We start from the raw sequence: 22200 nt of genomic DNA on the forward strand, positions 1-22200 counted from the left end.
CCGTCACCCAAATTACAATTCCTATGGCTTCCACTAGATGTCAACAGTCTAAGTTCAAGGTTTCAGGCTTCTTTTTTGAAAAACGAACACGTATTTGGAGTTTTTGTAAATAGGACCATCTGAACCAAATCAGACTTTCGGCGTGCGAGGGAGAATGCGTGCACTTACGAATTTCCCTTTCCTATTGAACATAGTACTTTCTGTGTGAAATATTATAGTTTCTTTACATTTTAGACTACCTGAGGATTACATAGAAATGTCATTTGACTTGTTTGGACGAAGTTTACAGGTAGCTTTTGGGACTCCTTTGTCTGCAGGTTGAACGAGTGAATTACTGAAATCAATGGTGCCAACTAAACAGACTTTTTAGGATATAAAGAAGGATTTTATCGAACAAAATGACCATTTATGTTGTAGCTGGGACCCTTCGGATTGCAAACAGAGGAAGATCTTCAAAGGTAAGTGATTTATTTAATTGTTATTTGTGATTTTGTGAAGACTGTGCTGGTTGAAAAATATGTTGATGTGGGGCGCTGTCCTCAGATGGTATGCTTTCGCCGTAAAGCATTTTTGAAATCTGACAACACAGTTGGATTAACAAGAAGTTAAACTTTTAAATGATATAAGACACTTGTATGTTCATGAATGTTTAATATTATGAATATTTATTTGAATTGTGCACACTGCAATTTCACTGGATGTTGACGGCAGGTGTCCCGCTAGCGGAACACCTAGCCCTAAGAAGTTGGGGCTGGGATTAGACTTGGATTAGACTTGGAGTACTATGTTCAATAGGAAAGGAACATTTGTAAGCACGCGCCTTCTAGCCCTAACAAGTTTTCAAACATCACACCGATCGAGGGTTTACATGTTTCTGCAATGATCTACAGCTGATTGATGGTCAAAATCCTATGATCTTATCATACCAGCGTATAGAAATACCATGAACCCTTTTTTTATCAAGGACATAATATATTCACATAACAAAGTTGGCTCTATATTATTGTTTGTCATGAAGCCTCAACATTTTTGTGTGTAAGTATATCCAAACACATCAATGGCATCCTTGTATACATCGCTCAAGGCTGTCTTTGAAATTTTATGAGACTTACAAATCCTTTCTATCCTGTCAGCCACTCAATAACGACAGGCCACCAAGGTAACCCTCGGGACCCAATCCTTACACAACATCATTAATAAGGATTTGGTCATTCTTCAAAGAACCAGAGAGAGGAGAGAGAAAGAGAAAGGGGGAAAACATTGTTTGTTTAAATAAGAGTGAGAGGTGCTGCCTTGTCAATTCACACTGTCAGGATGTCGGTGAAAAGCCCAGCCCCTACCGATCACACTTGACATTAGGCCAGCTCAGATAAATCCCACTCTCTGCAAGGGACAAAGAATATAACCTTTGTAATTTCAGTCATTAACCCGCTTGACTTATTGCTAAGAGACGGTGAAACTCCCTCACTCCCAGCTAGCAGGATACAGTGGGATGATGAAGCACGAGCAAATGGTATCCTAGCTGGCCTCTCTCTGTGTGATACAACGGGGATTTATATTGCCTCTGCCCATTTTCAAAATGGCTCACGGTAAAATATAATTAGATACAGTGAATCAGGGGAGAGAGGCTTTCAATGTAATGCACACCATCCCACCACATTTTCCCCTTTATGCTCATTTACTTACGATGATAAAAAAGGAAGCCAGGCATACGGAGAGACACACAAATACTCAGAGAATTCCTCAGCCCCAGTGAGAAATGCAGTGTAAAAGCACTTGACCTTGACTACCCTTAAGGTCCGCACAGAATGTATGATTTTAGCCATCTTATGCTACGATGTTGCCTTCCCATACAAAATGTCCACATCGTGGGAAATTTATTAGGTCATAAGCGATTTGTTGGACGTCTTGGCTCGTTCAGTGTGACAGGGTCTACGTCGGATGATTTTAAGTAACACTACGTGCGGTCGTAGGAAAGTTTCTGGCAATGTCAGATGTGTAGTGTGGCTGGTGTTACGAGCCAATCCCGGTAACTGACCAATAAGAACACAGCCGGCACTGAGTACGCACCCAATAATATGACTATTGTGAATAGTCAGATTAATATAATAGTTTGTTTTAATCTGTTGACGCACGCCCAGGATAGGGGGCGCTACAGCGATTCTTAGAAAAATATACGTGCCCATTTTAAACGGCCTCCTACTCAAACTCAGAAGCTAGGATATGCATATAATTAATAGATGTGGATAGAAAACACCCTAAAACTGTTTGCATGGTGTCAGTGAGTATAACAGAACTCATATGGCAGTCAAAACCCCGAGACAGATCGTAACAGGATGTGGAATTCTGAATTGCGGACTCAACTTCAGCACTTTGCCTATAAATCACACCGTGAGCTATGGTTCATTGAGCACTTCCTATTGCTTCCACTAGATGTCCCCAGTCTTTACAAAGTGGTTTGAGTCTTTTACTGTGAAAACTGACTGAAAGAGAGGCTGTTGATCTTGGTCACATGGGGAGGGCCATCACCATTATGACGCGGGCGCCCCTGGCTACCCTCCACTTTCGAAACGTTTTGAAAAACAATGCAACCATCCCCATGGAATATTATTGAAGCTCTGGTTGAGAAAGGCCCTAAACATTTTTGTTATACAACGTTTGCCATGTTTGAACGAACGTAATTATTTTTTGGGGGGCCCTTCATGAGGAGAAGTCCCGCGCACGACGGAACATTTTGAGGTGCCTTTGGAACGCGTTAACAAAAAGAAGCTATTGGGACATAAATTATGAACTTTTTCGAACAAAACTACATTTGTTGGGGACCTGGGATGCCTGAAGTGCCTTCTGATGAAGATAATCAAAGGTAAGGGAATACTTACAATAGTATACAAGAGTAGATTTGATATTCGATTGTTCCAAGATGGCTCAGACCTGTATTGCTAGCCTATTTTTCTGAGCATACCACGTCGTTTATTGCAAAGTGTGATTTCCCAGTAAAGTTATTTTTAAATCTGGCAATGCAGGTGCTGTCACGAGATGTTCATCTATAATTCTTTGAATGACAATATTACATTTTAAAAATGTTTTCGAATAGTAATTTAGTAAATTGTAGCGCTGATTCACCGGATGCATTTGAGGGAAAATAGTTTCTCAACGTCACGCGCCGATGTAAAATGCTGTTTTTATATATAAATATGAACTTTATCGAACAAAAGAATGCATGTATTGTGTAACATTATGTCCTAGGAGTGTGATCTGATGAAGATTGTCAAAGGTTAGTGCTGCATTTAGCTGTTTTTTGGTTATTTGTGATGCATGTGGTTGGTCGGAAAATGGCTATGTGAATACTTTGACGATATCCTCCTCTAACATTATCTAATGTTTTGCTTTTGCTCTAAAACCTTTTTGAAATCGGACAACGTGGTTCGATTCAGGAGAGGTGTATCTATAAAACGATATAAAATAGTCCTATATTTGAAAAAATATATATATCACATTTTTCTATTGTTCGGTTATGAATATGGCGAAATGATTTTACGCTGGATGTTGATCCCGCATGCGGGACGGGTGCTTCAACAGGTTTTAAACAGTTACATGCTTTGCAAGAAAAACTATTTCCGTAATGCTCTTGTTTACATGACATCTGAAATCAGGCTACATGATCGGATTTTGATAAATGCACAAAATAAACGTTCAACAACAGTGACCATGTTATTTTTGGGAAGCTAATTCAGACATATAAAGTTTATGTGATCTATTTCTAAGATGCATACTTTCAGTTTTTCCGAACTCACTTGGGAGGCTTGTGCTGCTGGTATTGGCACATGTGCAGATCAAATACAATGCTGCAGTTGATGTAGCCTACGTCGGCTGATATAGCCTCGCAAGCCAATCGCAGAATGTGACAACAGAACTGAAGCAAATCCTACAATCTGGCCAGGTTGATATCAATATTTTAATTTGGTAACAACGCACAGTGTGAAATGTTATAATCGGAAAAGACTGAATCCAACATACAGTGTAGGAAGGCCTTGTAGGTGATGTGGGGAAACCAGCTGGTTTTGTCTCAAGGGTGAAAGTGCATCCATGGAAATGCCTTGCAAGCCACTGATCCATCTATGACTCGCATATAGCCTATATTGAGCTAAAAAGCTAAAAAAATATTATTTTTTTCATCAGAATCCAGTTGTTTAATTACTTAATTAAGTCAACCTGTCCTCAACCAATCAGTGTAGATTTAGTCAGGACAACAAATCCATACCAGAACAACTGATCAATCAGTGCACTGCTATACACACTGTGATCTTCTTAGAACAACTGGATGACTGATTTGGCTGTAGTAAAGGCCTTTTGGGCTGTTCACTAATCTTACGTTACAATTGCTTGATGTAAAAACTTTAAAATTTGATTTATTTATTGTTTGTTTTCTTTTTAAATGCTGTTCTGTGTGAAGGTAAATCTTTTTTTATCTATCTACACTGGAAAAAATACATAAACGCAACATGCAACAATTTCAAAGATTTTACTGAGTTACAGTTCAGACACTGTCTCAGCCAGACACCATTCAAACAGTTTTAGAAACTTCAGAGTGTTTTCTATCCAAATCTACTAATATTCTACTATTCTAGTATTATTCTAGCATATTCTAGTTTCTGGGCCAGAGTAGTAACCTGTTTAAATTGGGTACGTTTTTCATCCGGCCGTGAAAATACTGCCCCCTAGCCCAGACAGGTTAAAACCTGTTGGGGCTAGGGGGCAGTATTTGCATGGCCGGATGAAAAAATATTTGGATAGAAAACACTCTACACTTTCTAAATCTGTTTGAATGGTGTCTGTGAGTATAACAGAACTCATATGGCAGGCCAAAACCAGACAAATCCTAACAGGAAATGGAAATCTGATGTGTGGAATCACTTCAAACCTTTGCCATTGAAACACACAGGGATTTATTAATCATTTAGCACTTCCTAAGGCTTCCACTAGATGTCAACAGTCTTTACAAAGTGGTTTGAGTCTTCTATGGTAGAAACTGACCCAAAGAGAGGCTTGGGAAGTTGGTCACAGGGAGAGGGCCATTACTACTATGACGCGGGCGCCCATGGGAACCCTTTTGTTCCGAAACGTTTAGTAAGACAATGCAATCGTCCGCCTTGAATATTATTGAAGCTCTGGTTGAAAAAGACCCTAAAGATTTGTTATACAACGTTTGACATGTTTGAACGAACGTAAATATATATTTTTTGCACATTTGTGACGACAAGTCCCGCGCGCTTCAGTACATTATGAGTAACCTTCGGAACGCGCTGTCGTGTCTTTGGCTATGCCGGATTAAGTGATATGACATGCTAACTTATAAAATTATTTCTCTGTAATTAATATTACCTGATTAAGCTAATCATGTAAATGTAATTAACTAGAAAGTCGGGGCACCACAGAAGAACGTTTATAGAGCTGTTATCTTCTGAATAAACTCTTAAAATACTTAGTAATATTTTACATCGATAGCAGTCAATCTTATCTTATTTTCAATCTCATCATGAAAGTTATAAATTCTTGGTTATCTTCACGAACCCTGGCTAACAAGTTGAATAAGCAATACAAAATTGGGTTTAATTATTTATTTACTAAATACCTAACTAATCACACAGAATTACAAATACACAGAATTCATATGATGTCGTACAGAAAACGTCCTGGTGAACGGAGCCTGTATCATGGGGGGTTGGGCTTGAATGAAAGAGCGGGAAGATTTAGGAACACAGAAACAGCAGCTATGCTATCGTAAATACATTATCTTATGCATTCTAAATTACCGCCCATTTGGAAAAGGAAAATGCAATAAATATTTACTCTGAGCTGCGCTTCGGTAGATTGGTCGTAGATGCTGGCCGTGGTTGGCCAACAGATCTTCCTGTTGTGTAGTGGAAGAATGTCAATGGTGGTGGTATCTTCGTCTGGTTGTTAGACTGGATCCGTCGTCCGTCCTTTCCTAGCCCACGTTAGCAGCGGCTAACTCAACGGCTAGGAAGTATCACTTCTGTAGTGAATAAGCTCAAAGTTCATACCAGTCGCCATCAAAGCTCACGCCGAGGTTGGCTTAGTTCTGTCCTTGATATGGTTTAGTTAACATGTCTGTCCTTATAACGTCGAGGCTGCAGACCTCTCGTACTGGAACCCCGAATGTCTTTTCGTCAAAGACTTATATAGTGGAGAGGGGGAAGGAGGGGTTTCATCGTTTATAACCCCATGTCTCTTCACAGGGTTGGCCACTGATCGGCAGGGCACTTTCCCTATGAAAACCCAATTCTCTCATTTGGAAGCTAAAATTACATTTAATCTCCTAACAAACAATTTCAATATCAAACATTTCAATTGCATAACAATTCCATGTGACTCTGATAACTAGAGAGTGTATACTTTCTCCGGTACAGTTTATGTCGTCCTGCCATCAATCATAATGTCTCAGATAACAATGAACTGACATACATACTCATTACGTTATCAAGCATATTTCCAACTGGTTTTATTAACAAAAGATGGTTCCTTTCCCTATTTGTTTGATGTTCCCAGACTCTCTATATTTAACACAGGCTATTCCAGTCCTTCAGTAGGGTCAGAGAGAGAGGGGAAGGGAGAAGGTATTTATGGGGGGGGTCATAAACCTTACCCACAGGCCAACGTCATGACAGTCCCCCCATGTTGGGTTCAATCTTGCGATTAACCTGCATGTTGTAAACCAACATAAAAATGAACGTGGGTTGTCCTGGTTGTGGATCATCGTTGTGGTCCCCATCTGGCGGTCGACCCGGGTAGGGTGTCTGCAAATGAAGAAGTCCGCTCCAAGGCTGGGCAGCAGATGTCCAGTTGGTGGTTGCTATTGCAGTCCCCCCTCTGGTGGTCGACCCGGGTAGGGTCTCTGCAAATGAAGATGTCCGTTCCATGACTCGGCAGCGGATGCCCGTCGTCTGGTCGTCCAGACTGGAATATCTGGGCAGTAACTTAGGCAGAGGTTAACAATGCACACACACTCATGAAATATATAATTACATTTCCTCCCAAATGAGCGGCGTTGTGGCACTAACTGATGGTTGTATGGGGGAGTTGTTTATGGCTCTATCACTTTCTATGTGCCAAAGAAAATGAAACAAAATTAATGAAAGCATAAACAAAACACAATAGTTATGCCACCTTAATCATCTAATTGGACTGTATTCTATCTACGTCCATGGTCTTGGCAAAATGACCCTATCATGGCATTGTCTAATGTCATATCTAGGACTTTCCTAATTTGCGGGGTGGCGCTTAGGGTACTATCCTAAGTTGACAACTATATGATAAGTCTACAGCTGTGAGGCACTAGTTTTGGGCAGTCTACAGGATGACCTATGGACTTCTGGTTAGAAAACTGGTGAGTGCTGTAGAGTCAACGGCCTAGAAGTAAATGTTCAACTTTACTAAGGCTGGTATTTTGCTTGGACCCTTAAGTGATCCTAGCATAAATCCTAATTGGATGTTCCGTTGTGCATGTGCGTTTATGCTTACACAATCGCGCATGTCAAGGGAAGAAAACCAAGTATCCTGGCAGATTACAACTTGTTCAGAATGAGTCTGACGTAGTCAGGTAATTTTCAGGTCAATGCCTGGAGGTCAGTCAGAATTGGTGTCAAGGGAGTCTGTAGTAGTTTTCTACAAGTCACGGTGTCTTCCACTATTGTAGTGGCGGTAGGTATGAAGTCTATTTCATAGCTATGTTATCCACGGAGGAGCTAACCTCATGACGGAAGTACTCTAAGTATTAGACCAGTCGTACGTGGTGTGATCATGGTTCATGACTTCTAATAACTTTTCTCCTGAACGGAGGGTTCTATTTATTAGTGGCATGTGTTAACCATTGGAAGAGTGCACTGGAGATTCCCTTCCCTGTGTTGCACTCTGAGTGACTCCTATGTCGCTATTATCAATAGCAATTTAACTTGTAACTGACTGTGGTATTGGTACTGGTATTCAAGGGGTCCAGTTGTCCTACCGATTTATTCTGAAATATTATCTACCGGAACACATGATTGGAGCATATTACTAGTTGTATTGTAGTTGAACCTACACATGGCAAGGAATGATTATTGTTGCCATTTGTTTTGGAGGTGGACAAGTCCACTGGACTTCCTTTACGACCAGTGTGGTACACCTCAGTACTATCTTAGATGTGTTCTAAGATAATCCCCGTCTAGGGGCCTGTCTGCTCCTCACTGTTCTCATAGGGGAGTTTACAACTAGATTTGATTTATGCTCTGGCGGCCTCGTACGGTGTTGTCCGTAGTCTCGACCCCCCCACCGGCCTCGATGAGGCTCATCATGGGTCTGGGCTACTATTCCCCCCCTTTGTGTCTCGGGACCCCCCCACCAGCAGGTGGTGTTGGTGTCCGAGGCGCAAACGAGAAGGTCGGACCCTATGTACGAGTTGTCAGTGGCCGCGTTATTATGAGAATGGCTGTAACCTTTCAACCAAATCTCCTGGTGTTTGTGCTTCAACACCCTCAGTGGCTGTCGAGGTCTGTCAGTCACCACCGCGTCCGCGTGTGGCAACCTCTTCAGTACCTGCAAACTGAGACGAGGATATCGGTCTGTGATATCGCAAAGTGTTTCACCAATGGGAGTCATCGGGTCAGTTGCTGGACTGACGCCATTAGTGTCATTGTAAGGGGTGACAGTCCCCAACAAAGCAGAAGGTGTATCATCGGAAGCAGAGTGTACTCTGCACATCAATGTTTTTCTTGCTGAGACGGCCGCAGTGCTTGCGGAAGTGTCCGAAGGGCCAGAGAAGTTCATCTCAACTACCGTATTGCACGACTGCAAGAAGGAGGGAAGTTGCTCATTCACAGAGACAGCTGGCTCGAAATCATGAAAAGAATGGTCAATCAGATTGGCTGATGGAATGTGTCGAGATATCGTAATATCTCCTTGGATCGGATTCTGCACCAAGAGGTTTCTACACGTCTTTTTCCCAAGGGGTGCTTTTGACAGATACCCCTCGTGAAGGACTGCGTTGCAGCTAGCGTTAGGGGAAGACAGTGTGGTCAGTGGAGAAGGCACTGTGGCCTGTGACCATACCTGGTTGGTTTTCCAATCCATCAATGGGAGTAACCGATCCATCAAGTCTGCTCCAAGTAGCAGGGTTACAGTTTCGAGGCTGGTAACATACACAGGATGAACGAGCGATACGTCCTGGAAGTGTAGTTTCAGCATGACTCTCAATGTGAGAGGCGAGGTAGTCTGAGTGACCCCTCGAAGTGTAGTGTCGCATCGTTCCACTTTTAACCAACGTTTAGTTGGCTTCAAAGCCCTTTTGAGATCATCAAACAATGTTTGAGAGATGAGTGATATTGTCGCACCCGAATCAATTAGCGCATGACAAGCTAAGCAGTCCTCCAGGACTGTTTCCAGGTATGGCCGCTTAGATTCGTGGTTAGTGGACCTATTCCCCACAAAGTGGAGTGGTCGTTCGCAACGACGTGATGTGCCATGTCTGTTCAAGATGGAAGCAGATTGACTTTTCCGATTTTGAGTGGGCTTGGCTTTAACTAAGCGTTTGACCTTTACCTTCGCAACTTTTGTATCGGAGTCTATAGACCGAGCCCGGGGGCTTGTTTCTTGATCAAGCGGGCCCTGGATAGGGTCTTGAATGAGAGCGGGAGAAATTTGAACTTTAACGTCCTTGCTATGGGTGTTAATGTCTGCGGACCTGGTGTCCGGTAATTCCCCGTCTAGTCCTTGTGACTTATCTTTTACCCTTTTCTCAAATTGTTCTCGCTCTAGTTCTTCCCGTAGTGGGACTTCTGGAGAACATTGGTCTACGTTTTGATCGTCCTTCAACCCTTTGTTACCCTTGTGTTCTGACACTTTGTGTGGGTTGGGTACAGGAACGTAGCGAACAGGTCGATTGTAGCGGTAGTCGTTTTGAAGGCGACGTACTTTACAGTTATTTCGACCGCGGCGGTTATTGGAATCATGGTTTCGTGGTAGAAACTGTTGTTGTGCGTCAGCTCTCGACGCTCCAATACCTGATAATGCACCCTCTAACTGGAGTGAGTGCTCCTGGTCAAACTTCAAAACCGAGTGGTCAGGGCTCTTAGCGTTGCGAGCTTTTGATGCCTCAAAAGCTGTGCTTGCAAGCTCTCTGAGTTGTAAGATAGGCAAGCCAACGTGGGCTGCAGGGCCCAAGTAGGTAATGAAGGTGGGATACATGTTCGACAGAAACATTTGTTTGAATGGTAACAGCTCTTCCATTCCTGTTTCCGTGAGTAGGCCAAAGTAAGCTGAACGAAGCCTATGATAGAAAGCTTGTGGGTGTTCGTTTCGAGCTTGTTTGACCGTGTTAGCCAGTGAGCTATCGTGTTTGCGAGTCGCAGAACCACTGAATTCTAATTTCAAAGCTGTGGCAAGTTTAGCGTAGTCATTTAGCACGTGTTGCTGTTGTAGGCGAATGAACCTCGTCACGTGTCTATTCGACGTTCGCTTCAACAGGTAAACCCTGTCAGAACCCGTAGCGTTCGGGTAGCCACCCAACGCGTCCTCTATGTCAGCTAGGAACGTCTCAGTATCGTTTGGCTGACCTGGAACGGGGTCAAAGGTGGGGAAATTCTTGACGAGTTTGTCAAGGTATTCCGCGCCAAGCGGGCGGAGAGGGTTGGCTTCATCCTGTGGAGAAATTGGGGCCGAAAGGCCAAGAGGAGAAGCCAAGCTTTGGCTTTGTTGGCCAAGAGGCTCCATATTACTCAGTGCCGAATGGCCAAGAGGAGAAGACTGAGGGACACATGATGGATGCAATGTCTGAAACCTATCGTCTTCACTCCTTTGAGTACCGGACTCCGGTTGCTTGGATGGGTAGTCATGCTGTAGAGCGTGCCCATTCTGGACTTCCTCCAGCTGGTACCTAAGGGTGGTCTTATGCAGCATTGCAGAGTCCACTTGAGCGCTTAGAGTACCAATTTTGGACACGTGAGTGTCACACCTGCTCCTTTCGGTCTCAAACTTATCTGTCATGGTTTGCAGATAGAGGTCTCGAGTACGGAGCGAGAGATTCAGTGATGAGATTTCCTCTGCTTGCTTAGAAATCAATATTTCCATCCTCATCACCTGAGTTCTCTCATCATTCATTTGGTCAGCGACTTCAATAAGTTCTGCTGATTTATCATCCAACTTAGTCATTGTGTTTATTAACTTATCGTCTTTGGTCTGCAGCGCTTTGAGGAGCACCGTGTTATTTTGAGTAACATTCAACAAAACAGCATGCATGTTGTCAAGTTGAGCGCTCCTGTTTGTATATAACTCTTCAGATTTATCTAGTTTGTCGTGGACATCATCGTATCTAGTTTTGGCTAAATCGAGTTGTTCCTGTAGCATATGATTTTGTTGAAGAGCTTGTGCTCGTTCATCGTCATAAGTATTTGCAATTACTTTTAATTGTTCCGATTTCAAACGCAGTTCCTCGACTAGCAGAATGTTTCCATTTCCTGCTTTTGTCAATAGTTGCTCAGTTCTCTCCACCTGTGCCCTCATGTTAGCCATGTCTTGCACGTGCTTCAGCTGTGCACTGTGGTATTGGATCGATGCCAACCTTAGATGGCGATACATAAGTGCTAAAGTGGAGAGAACCGTCACAAAGCCTGTGTTTGATGGTTGATTTTGGACAGCGTTCGCAATTTCGGCTGATTTTTCACTAATGGCATAATTAGGGTTGGTATCGCTGCTGAGGTCAGAGATCAATCCTTTTATGGGTGGAGGTTCACTAATTAGTGGAGGAGTGGTGATCACCTCCTTTGGTAGCTTGCACATTATTAGAAAAATTTAGAGGAAGAATGTTCCTATTTTTTTTTTCAATGTTTGGGTTTGGAATTCATTGGAAGCTGCAAAGACAAGTTTAATCTATTTATAGATGTTGACGAACCATCAGTACTGTACCAGTAATGTGGAAGTTGGATGTGAATGAATTTGCAAAAGCAAATTGAATGAATTAATCAATGCCAATGATTAATCCTACCTGGGTAGGCTATCTGGGTATTAAACTTGAATTAACCTTAGAGGTTGCTTCATCCAGGTTAATATGAGAAGTTTTAAAAGTGTCTCATTTGATTGGAAGAACATTAAGGTTTGTTCAACAATTTAACTTATTAAATTGAATGAGATGATAATCCCTACCATCTCCATTGATTGGATATCATAAGTGTAAACAGTAGATTAAATGTTGGGAACACTTCCCACTATGGTACACTTCTTCCTTGGGCCGAAGCCACATGGGATTCCCGCTGGGGCGGGACTTCTGTCAGTACTGGATTACTGAATGGGTTTTGCAAAAACCAAATTTTACTGATTGATCAATTTTAATGATAAATCAAACCTGTATAGGCTATTTGGGATTTAAACTTGAATTAACCTTAGAGGTTTATTCATCTAGGTTAATGTGGAAAAAAGATTACAATGTCTCATTTAGAAAACTCATCAATTTGGATATTTAAAAAAAAAAATCCACTTGAGAACGTAAATCTGGCAATTTCACTTATTAGTTCAATTGAATAAGACATCGATATCCGTCTGGATATCATGAGTAACGACTTGAGTGTCACCTGACTAATTATTTGAAAAAAGTACTGGTGACTCTCATAGGGGAGTCTGCTGGCACACGTTGAAATCAACGGAAGTACCCAGGGCAGGACTTTCGTTCCGCAAGTCGGATGAATTACCATGTGGCACAAACAAAATGGCTGTTTTCCCTTTTGTTAGCTTAGCATCTCGAGCAAGCTAATGCTACTTGATGCCTGAAAAATGCTCACATAGGATTCCCTTGGCAAGGGAAAGATTTTACTTATAACGTATTATGTTCAAACCCTTTTCGGCGATATTTGACGATGTTTTAACCGGAACTCGCGGTAAACAACAAAATGCACTGTGGTCTCCTCGCATCGAAACGCGAGAGACAGACAGAGAGATACTTATAAACTGGTCAAGCTAATCTCTCCTAAATTTCAATCGGCTGGGTCTTTGTCCTCGCTCGAGAAATTAATAATGACCTAGCCAACACGCGTCTGAAACGCGCGAGGCAGAAATAGCCCAGCGTTTGGCCAAACGCGCTATTTATCAGATAGCTTTATCAGCCCTCATACAGAACTGTATAGGGTATGCTACCCACTGACTACCTCAGAGCACAACACTGAGGCGATTCTCCAGAACACACACGCACCAATAATTCCGATCTACAATTCCCATAATGTATATAATCAACTTGGTATATTATGTAATCTGCTTTTCAATTTTATATAGGCTGAATCAAAATGAAAGCTTCATCCTATTTTAGATTCCTCGCACGGGGGCTCCATTATGTCGTGTCTTTGGCTATGCCGGATTAAGTGATATGACATGCTAACTTATAAAATTATTTCTCTGTAATTAATATTACCTGATTAGGCTAATCATGTAAATGTAATTAACTAGAAAGTCGGGGCACCACAGAAGAACGTTTATAGAGCTGTTATCTTCTGAATAAACTCTTAAAATACTTAGTAATATTTTACATCGATAGCAGTCAATCTTATCTTATTTTCAATCTCATCATGAAAGTTATAAATTCTTGGTTATCTTCACGAACCCTGGCTAACAAGTTGAATAAGCAATACAAAATTGGGTTTAATTATTTATTTACTAAATACCTAACTAATCACACAGAATTACAAATACACAGAATTCATATGATGTCGTACAGAAAACGTCCTGGTGAACGGAGCCTGTATCATGGCTGGTTACACAAAGGAAAAGGGGGGTTGGGCTTGAATGAAAGAGCGGGAAGATTTAGGAACACAGAAACAGCAGCTATGCTATCGTAAATACATTATCTTATGCATTCTAAATTACCGCCCATTTGGAAAAGGAAAATGCAATAAATATTTACTCTGAGCTGCGCTTCGGTAGATTGGTCGTAGATGCTGGCCGTGGTTGGCCAACAGATCTTCCTGTTGTGTAGTGGAAGAATGTCAATGGTGGTGGTATCTTCGTCTGGTTGTTAGACTGGATCCGTCGTCCGTCCTTTCCTAGCCCACGTTAGCAGCGGCTAACTCAACGGCTAGGAAGTATCACTTCTGTAGTGAATAAGCTCAAAGTTCATACCAGTCGCCATCAAAGCTCACGCCGAGGTTGGCTTAGTTCTGTCCTTGATATGGTTTAGTTAACATGTCTGTCCTTATAACGTCGAGGCTGCAGACCTCTCGTACTGGAACCCCGAATGTCTTTTCGTCAAAGACTTATATAGTGGAGAGGGGGAAGGAGGGGTTTCATCGTTTATAACCCCATGTCTCTTCACAGGGTTGGCCACTGATCGGCAGGGCACTTTCCCTATGAAAACCCAATTCTCTCATTTGGAAGCTAAAATTACATTTAATCTCCTAACAAACAATTTCAATATCAAACATTTCAATTGCATAACAATTCCATGTGACTCTGATAACTAGAGAGTGTATACTTTCTCCGGTACAGTTTATGTCGTCCTGCCATCAATCATAATGTCTCAGATAACAATGAACTGACATACATACTCATTACGTTATCAAGCATATTTCCAACTGGTTTTATTAACAAAAGATGGTTCCTTTCCCTATTTGTTTGATGTTCCCAGACTCTCTATATTTAACACAGGCTATTCCAGTCCTTCAGTAGGGTCAGAGAGAGAGGGGAAGGGAGAAGGTATTTATGGGGGGGTCATAAACCTTACCCACAGGCCAACGTCATGACAGCGCTAACAAGAAGGAACTATTGGGACATAAATTATTAACTTTTTCGAACAAACTACATTTGTTGTGGACCTAGGATAAATCATGCAATGCGGTTGCATTCACGAGATGTTAATCTATAATTCTTTGAATGACAATATTAAATTTTAACAATGTTTTCGAATAGTAATTTTGAAAGTTGTAGCGCTGATCCACCGGAAGCATTTGAGGGAAAATATTTTCTGAACGTCATTCGCCGATGTAAAATGCTATTTTTATATATAAATATGAACTTTATCGAACGAAAAATGCATGTATTTTGTAACATGATGTCCTAGGAGTGTCAGCTGATGAAGATTGTCAAAGGTTAGTGCTGCATTTAGCTGTGTTTTGGGTAAAGCTAGTTGCTTTGAAAATGGCTGTGTGATTTTTTTTGGCAGGGTACTCTCCTAACATAATCTAATGTTTTGCTTTTGCTGTAAAGCCTTTTTGAAATCAGACAACGTGGTTCGATTCAAGAGAGGTGTATCTATAAAATGGTGTAAAATAGTCGTATGTTTGAGAAATTGAAGTTATAGCATTTATGAGGTTTTTTATTTCACGCGACGCGATTCCACTGGCTGTTGACTAGGGTGGGACGCAAGCGTCCCATGTTCCCAGACAGGTTAAGGTTGTGCCCCTATCTTTTTAACTTCTCTCTTCTCTGGGGAGGTTCCCATGTCTTGGAAGACAGCCATGGTTCATCCTTTATTTAAAGGTGGAGATCAAGCTGATCCTAACTGTTATAGACCTATTTCTATTTTGCCCTGTTTATCAACAGCTTTGGAAAAACTACTGAATGGCTTTCTTGACGTCTAGAGTATTCTCTCAGGTACGCAATCTGGTTAACACTCAAGTTATGGATGTGTAACTTGCAACCTTAAAGGTTGTTAGTGATGTCACCATTGCGTTTCATTCTAAGCAATGTTGTGCTGCTATTTTTATTGACTTGGCCAAAGCTTTTGATACGGTGGACCATTCCATTCTTGTGGCCCGGCTAAGGAGTATTGGTGTCTCTGAGGGGTCTTTGGACTGGTTTGCTAACTACCTCTCTCAAAGAGTGCAGTGTATAAAGTCAGAACATCTGCTGTCTCAGCCACTGCCTGTCACCTAGGGTGTACCCCAAGGCTCGATCCTAGGCCCCACGCTCATCTCAATTTACATCAATAACATAGCTCAGGTAGTAGGAAGCTCTCTCATTCATTTATATGCAGATGATACAGTCTTATACTCAGCTGGCCCTTCCCCGGATTTTGTCGTAAACGAACTACAACAAAGCTTTCTTAGTATCCATCAAGCTTTCTCTACCCTGAACACCTCCAAAGCAAAGGTCATGTGGTTTGGTAAGATACCCCTCTCCCAACAGGTGTGATTACTACCTCTGAGGGTTTAGAGCTTGAGGTAGTTACGTCATACAAGAGCTTGGGAGTATGGCTTGACGGTACACTGTCCTTCTCTCATCACATATCAAAGCTGCAGGCTAAAGTTAAATCTAGACTTGGTTTCCTCTATTGTAATCACTCCTCTTTCAGCACAGCTGCCAAACTAACCCTGATTCAGATGACCTTTCTACCCATGCTAGATTACGGAGACATAATTTATAGATCGGCAGGAAAGGGTGCTTTTGAGCAAATAGGTGTTCTATACCATTCGGCCATCAGATTTGCCACCAATGCTCTATACTCCTCTGTAAACTGGTCATCTCTGTATACCCGTCGCAAGACCCACTGGTTGATGCTTATTTATAAAACCCTCTTAGGCCTCACTCCCCACATTCTGAGATATCTGCTGCAGCCCTCATCCTCCACATACAACACCCGTTCTGCCAGTCACATTCTGTTAAAGGTCCCCAAAGCACACACATCCTTGGGTTGCTCGTCTTTTCGGTTCACTGCAGCTAGCGACTGGAACAAGCAGCAGCAAACACTCAAACTGGACAGTTTTATCTCAAACTCTTCATTCAAAGACTCAATCATGGACACTCTTACTGACAGTTTTGGCTGTTTTGGTGATGTATTGTTTTCTCTACCTTCTGCCCTTTGTGCTGTTGTCTGTGCCCAATAAGGTTTGTACCATGTTTTATGCTGCTAATATGTTGTGTTGCTTCCATGTTGTTGTCATGTTGTGTTGCTACCATGCTGTGTTATGTGTTGCTGCCTTGCTATGTTGTTGTCTTAGTTCTGTATTTATGTAGTGTTGTGTTGTCTCTTGTCGTGATGTGTGTTTTGTCCTATATTTAGATTTTATAAAAAAGTATATATTAATTTTTAATCCCAGCCTCCGCCCTCGCAGGAGGCCTTTTGCCTTTTGGTAGGCCGTCATTGTAAATAAGAATTTTTTCTTAACTAACTTGCCAAGTTAACCTGTTTAGGATAGGGGGCAGTATTTGCACGGCCGGATAAAAAAACGTACCTGATTTAATCTGGTTATTACTCCTGCCCAGAAACTAGAATATGCATATAATTATTTTATTTGTATAGGAAACACCCTAAAGTTTCTAAAACTGTTTGAATGGTGTCTGTGAGTATAACAGAACTCATATGGCAGGCCAAAACCTGAGAAGATTCTATGTGGGAAGTGCCCTGTCTGACCATTTCTTGGCCTTCTATAGCCTCTTTATTGAAAATAGGTGATCTCTGCTGTAACGTGACATTTTCTAAGGCTCCCATAGGCTCTCAGAAGGCGCCAGAACGGAGAATGATGACTGCAGTCCCTGGGCGAAAAACAGTAGGGGTTTTGGAAAGTGGTCGTTCTGAGAACAATGACACTGGTGCGCGCGTGCATGTGAAGACTCCATTTTCTATTTTCAGTGTTTGAACCAAAACAAGGTCTCCCAGTCGGAATATTATCGCTATTTTACGAGAAGAAAACGCATAAAAATTGATTTTAAACAGCGTTTGACATGCTTCGAAGGACGGTAATGGAATATTTCGATTATTTTTGTCACGATACGTGTGTCACCCTTCGGATAGTGTCTCGAACGCAAAAACAAAACACAGCTATTTGGATATAACTATGGATTATTTGGAACCAAAACAACATTGGGTGTTGAAGTAGAAGTCCTGGGAGTGCATTCTGACGAAGAACAGCAAAGGTAATCCAATTTTTCTTATAGTAAATCTGAGTTTGGTGAGTGACAAACTTGGTGGGTGTCAAAATAGCTAGCCATGATGGCCCTGCTATCTACTCAGAATATTGCAAAATGTGCTTTCACCAAAAAGCTATTTTAAAATCAGACACCGCGATTGCATAAAGGAGTTCTGTATCTATAATTCTTAAAATAATTATGTTTTTTGTGAACGTTTATTGTGAGTAATTTAGTAAATTCACCAGAAGTTTTCGGTGGGTATGCTAGTTCTGAACGTCACATGCTAATGTAAAAAGCTGGTTTTTGATATAAATATGAACTTTATTGAACAAAACATGCATGTATTGTTTACCACAAACCACAAATGTTGTTTTGGTTCAAAATAATCCATAGTTATGTTCAAATATCCTCCGTTTTGTTTGTGCGTTCAGGTCCCTATCAAAATATTCCATTACCGTACTTAGAAGCATGTCAAACGCTGTTTAAAATCAATTTTTATGCTATTTTTCTCGTAAAATAGCGATAATATTCCAACCGGGCGACGTTGTTTTCGTTCAAAAGCTGAAAGAAAAACATGGCCACTTCTCGGGGCCGCGCATCTCCTGTCTCTGAGCCACCAGCCTGATCACTCACAAACAGCGCTCCTGTACCTAGCCCAGAGACAGCAGAGATCTCATTCCACTTTCTGGCGGCTTCAGAGAGCCTATGGGAGCCTTAGAAATTGTCACGTTACAGCAGAGATGCTGTATTTTCGACAGAGATGCCACAGTAGCACAAGAAATGGTCAGAGAGGGCACTTCCTGTATGTAATCTTCTCAGGTTTTGGCCTGCCATTTCAGTTCTGTTATACTCACAGACACCATTCAAACCGTTTTATGAACTTTAGAGTGTTTTCTATCCAAATCAACCAATTATATGCATATTCTCATTTCTGGAAAAGAGTAATAACCAGATTAAATCGGGTACGTTTTTTATCCGGCCGTGAAAATACTGCCCCCTACCCTAGAGAGGTTAAAAGCATCTGGACATTATCTCTGACATTTGCATTGTTGCAATATTGAAATTCGATCTCTACTGTGTTCCATAATAATGAACGCGTCAGCAGTTAAGACGAGACTGGCTGTTTTTCTCAGCCAGTCAAAATCATGAATCAGCATATTTTTTATGGATATATACAAAGAAATGTCTATATCAAAACAGGTATAACAAAACAAAAGGCAGCTAGTTTACAGTCTTCCAGCTTCAGTCGGAAGTGATTGTGTTGGCTGTGTAGTGGAAATGATAGCAAGGTGAGAAGAGCCTCCAAAGCAAAGATTTATGTTTGCCATAGTTCCAGAACTTTTCAGGTTTCTATCAACCAGCACTTGGGTAGTTTTGCTTTGCATGGCAGTCAATACGAATATAACTAATGACCAGAGGATGCCTAAAATTGCACTTGACAACCAATGTTAGTGAATGTAGCATCACGTTTTGGTGAGAAATTGATGGTTAGGAAATAGTGTTTTTTTTAATGCTGGTCACCCATTGTATAAAAGCAATAATACACTTGAGTCGATGTGTTACAACCTTTTTATCATGGCTGTAACGTGGTCTACGCCATTCGGCTTTGGCAATGACCAAGTGAGAAATTGATGGTTAAGATATAACTGCCTTAATTTCGCTAACTGACTTAATTTTGCCGGACCCCAGGAAGAAGGGATCCATAATAAATAAAAATACAGCCATTATTAAAAACTTCATAACACATGGCCTCATGTATTATTGCTTAATTCTTGTATTCAAATTCCTAATTCTATGGTACTGGCTCTATAAGGGCACAAGGCGAGACACAGATGCAGACAAAGGAGGCAGATGGTTCGAGTCTCTGATATTTATTAGTATCCAAGGGGCAGGCAAGAGAATGGTCATGGACAGGCAAAACGATCATAACAAGGTCAGAGTCCAGGAGGTACAGAGTGGCAGGCAGGCTCGAGGTCAGGGCAGGCAGTATGGTCAGGCAGGCAGATTCAGAGTCAGAGCAGGCAAGGGTCAAAACCGGGAGGACTACCAAAAGAGAGATAAGAAAAAGCACGCGCACGGGAAAACCCCGCTGGTTGACTTGACAAGACAAGATGAAACTAGCACAGAGAGACAGGAAACACAGGGATAAATACACCGGGGAAAATAAGCGACACCTTGGGAAGTGGAGACATTCACAAGGACAGGTGAAACAGATCAGGGCGTGACAGCCTCACAGATTACTGCTACAGCACCACTGGAACCAGCCATTGCATATTTCACTGCACATTTCTCACATGAATACTCCGATAATGCAGCTAAAGTTCCCCTTGTTGGAAGTGATATTGGTTTACTCTCCCCCTAACTACCACATGTTGTCGAGTAGGTGGTGGAGCAGAACATGGAGAAGAATTATCTCATAGATGACCCCTGCTTAACACTCACCACATGACTCTTACAGAGCCAATAAGGAATGATTGGACAAAGAGGCTTAACACAGGAAACAGCTCAGGGTCTGGTCCTACAGCCCTCATTATTTAACCCACACACAATATTGCCATGGTAACAATACTTCAAAAACAATATATACTGCTCAAAAAAATAAAGGGAACACTTAAACAACACATCCTAGAACTGAATGAAAGAAATAATCTTTTTAAATATTTTTTTCTTTACATAGTTGAATGTGCTGACAACAAAATCACAAAAAATGATCAATGGAAATCCAATTTATCAACCCATGGAGGTCTGGATTTGGAGTCACACTCAAAATTAAAGTGGAAAACCACACTACAGGCTGATCCAACTTTGATGTATGTAATGTCCTTAAACAAGTCAAAATGAGGCCAGTAGTGTATGTGGCCTCCACGTGCCTGTATGACCTCCCTACAACACCTGGGCATGCTCCTGATGAGGTGGCGGATGGTCTCCTGAGGGATCTTCTCCCAGACCTGGACTAAAGCATCCGCCAACTCCTGGACAGTCTGTGGTGCAACGTGGCGTTGGTGGATGGAGCGAGACATGATGTCCCAGATGTGCTGAATTGGATTCAGGTCTGGGAAACGGGCGGGCCAGTCCATAGCATCAATGCCTTCCTCCTGCAGGAACTGCTGACACACTCCAGCCACATGAGGTCTAGCATTGTCTTGCATTAGGAGGAACCCAGGGCCAACCGCACCAGAATATGGTCTCACAAGGGGTCTGAGGATCTCATCTCGGTACCTAATGGCAGTCAGGCTACCTCTGGCGAGCACATGGAGGGCTGTGCGGCCCCCCAAAGAAATGCCACCCCACACCATGACTGACCCACCGCCAAACTGGTCATGCTGGAGTATGTTGCAAGCAGCAGAACGTTCTCCACGGCGTCTCCAGACTCTGTCACGTCTGTCACGTGCTCAGTGTGAACCTGCTTTCATCTGTGAAGAGCACAGGGCGCCAGTGGCGAATTTGCCAATCTTGGTGTTCTCTGGCAACTGCCAAACGTCCTGCATGGTGTTTGGCTGTAAGCACAACCCCCACCTGTGGACGTCGGGCCCTCATACCACCCTCATGGAGTCTGTTTCTGACCGTTTGAGCAGACACATGTACATTTGTGGCCTGCTGGAGGTCATTTTGCAGGGCTCTGGCAGTGCTTCTCCTGCTCCTCCTTGCACAAAGGCGGAGGTAGCGGTCCTGCTGTTGGGTTGTTGCCCTCCTACGGCCTCCTCCACATCTCCTGATGTACTGGCCTGTCTCCTGGTAGCGCCTCCATGCTCTGGACACTACGCTGACAGACACAGCAAACCTTCTTGCCACAGCTCGCATTGATGTGCCATCCTGGATGAGCTGCACTACCTGAGCCACTTGTGTGGATTGTAGACTCCGTCTCATGCTACCACTAGAGTGAAAGCACCGCCAGCATTCAAAAGTGACCAAAACATCAGCCAGGAAGCATAGGAACTGAGAAGTGGTCTGTGGTCCCCACCTGCAGAACCCCTCCTTTATTGGTGGTGTCTTGCTAATTGCCTATAATTTCCACCTGTTGTCTATTCCATTTGCACAACAGCATGTGACATTTATTGTCAATCAGTGTTGCTTCCTAAGTGGACAGTTTGATTTCACAGAAGTGTGATTGACTTGGAGTTACATTGTGTTGTTTAAGTGTTCCCTTTATTTTTAGTGACAAATGCCTAAAATGCAATTAGCTTGCCAATATGAATTTACATTTTTAGGGATTAAATACAGAACAGATATTGAATGGTGTCTTATGTTCACATTAAATACAATCACTTTTCTTTGTGTGCGCTGCTATATCCACTTATCAATAATAAAATTGCTGTTATG

Source organism: Salmo trutta, chromosome 3, assembly GCF_901001165.1.
Source record: "Salmo trutta chromosome 3, fSalTru1.1, whole genome shotgun sequence".
In the NCBI taxonomy this organism is placed as follows: Eukaryota; Metazoa; Chordata; class Actinopteri; order Salmoniformes; family Salmonidae; genus Salmo; species Salmo trutta.